The sequence below is a fragment of the Myotis brandtii genome, unplaced genomic scaffold (assembly GCF_000412655.1).
Source record: "Myotis brandtii unplaced genomic scaffold, ASM41265v1 scaffold139, whole genome shotgun sequence".
Taxonomy (NCBI): domain Eukaryota; kingdom Metazoa; phylum Chordata; class Mammalia; order Chiroptera; family Vespertilionidae; genus Myotis; species Myotis brandtii.
Genome location: NW_005354965.1, coordinates 421,143 through 423,810, shown reverse-complemented (window position 1 = coordinate 423,810; position 2,668 = coordinate 421,143).

Sequence of the window (2,668 nt, the reverse complement as noted above, 5' to 3'; positions counted from 1 at the left end):
CGGCCAGGATGCGACCGGGCGCTGGGCCGGGGTGAGCGTGGCTGCCCGTCTCGCGCTCTTCAACGTAAACCCTCTCCTTCCTTCATCTCCTCGGAGCTGACCCCATCTCCTCGGGAGGTCGGCCTCTGATCCAGCCCAGGTCCCACCTTTTCTTTCCCACAGGAACGCTCAGCTCTCAGGCCCGTACTCCATGGCCCTGCGTACAGGGACCATCCCACACCGGACACACACACACACACATACATACACACACACAGGAACACCACAGGAACACACACACAAGAACACACACACACAGGAACACACACACAAGAACACACACACACAGGAACACACACACAAGAACACACACACACAGGAACACACACACAAGAACACACACACACAGGAACACACACACAAGAACACACACACACAGGAACACACACACAAGAACACACACACACAGGAACACACACACAAGAACACACACACACAGGAACACACACACAAGAACACACACACACAGGAACACACACACAAGAACACACACACACAGGAACACACACACAAGAACACACACACACAGGAACACACACACAAGAACACACACACACAGGAACACACACACAAGAACACACACACACAGGAACACACACACAAGAACACACACACACAGGAACACACACACAAGAACACACACACACAGGAACACACACACAAGAACACACACACACAGGAACACACACACAAGAACACACACACACAGGAACACACACACAAGAACACACACACACAGGAACACACACACAAGAACACACACACACAGGAACACACACACAAGAACACACACACACAGGAACACACACACAAGAACACACACACACAGGAACACACACACAAGAACACACACACACAGGAACACACACACAAGAACACACACACACAGGAACACACACACAAGAACACACACACACAGGAACACACACACAAGAACACACACACACAGGAACACACACACAAGGGAACACACACACAGGAACACACACACAAGAACACACTCACACAGGAACACACACACAGGAACACACACACAAGAACACACACACAGGAACACACAGGAACACACGCGCGAACACACACACAGGAACACACAGGAACACACGCGCGAACACACACACAGGAACACACAGGAACACACGCGCGAACACACACACAGGAACACACAGGAACACACGCGCGAACACACACACAGGAACACACAGGAACACACGCGCGAACACACACACAGGAACACACAGGAACACACGCGCGAACACACACACAGGAACACACAGGAACACACGCGCGAACACACACACAGGAACACACAGGAACACACGCGCGAACACACACACAGGAACACACAGGAACACACGCGCGAACACACACACAGGAACACACAGGAACACACGCGCGAACACACACACAGGAACACACAGGAACACACGCGCGAACACACACACAGGAACACACAGGAACACACGCGCGAACACACACACAGGAACACACAGGAACACACGCGCGAACACACACACAGGAACACACAGGAACACACGCGCGAACACACACACAGGAACACACAGGAACACACGCGCGAACACACACACAGGAACACACAGGAACACACGCGCGAACACACACACAGGAACACACAGGAACACACGCGCGAACACACACACAGGAACACACAGGAACACACGCGCGAACACACACACAGGAACACACAGGAACACACGCGCGAACACACACACAGGAACACACAGGAACACACGCGCGAACACACACACAGGAACACACAGGAACACACGCGCGAACACACACACAGGAACACACAGGAACACACGCGCGAACACACACACAGGAACACACAGGAACACACGCGCGAACACACACACAGGAACACACAGGAACACACGCGCGAACACACACACAGGAACACACAGGAACACACGCGCGAACACACACACAGGAACACACAGGAACACACGCGCGAACACACACACAGGAACACACAGGAACACACGCGCGAACACACACACAGGAACACACAGGAACACACGCGCGAACACACACACAGGAACACACACACAGGAACACACAGGAACACACGCGCGAACACACACACAGGAACACACACAGGAACATACACACAGGAACACACACACACACAGGAACACACACAGGAACACACACACACACAGGAACCCACCCCCCTTGTCCTTCCCTGTGAAACACTATTTTACTCCCCTGTGAGCAACGGCCCCTCCTCATGTTGTTCTGGGTTTTTGTTATGTTTTGCTTTTTTATTGATTTCAGACGGGAAGGGAGAGGGGGGAGAGATTGAAACATTAATGATGAGAGGAATCATGGATTGGCTGCTTCTTGCACGCCCCCCACTGGGGATCGAGCCTGCAACCTGGACATGCCCTTGACCAGAATCGAACCTGGGACCCTTTAGTCCACAGGCTGATGCTCTATCCACTGAGCCACACCAGCCAGGGCTCTGGCTTGTTTTTCTGTGTCTCCCCCTCCCCCTCCCACCAGGGCTTGGCATGGGTGGTGCTGAGTGAGCCTGTGCTAATGAATCATTGAAATGTTCCCGGGAGGGACCTGCTGGTCCTTGCTGAGGAGGGTGGGGTGGGGGAGG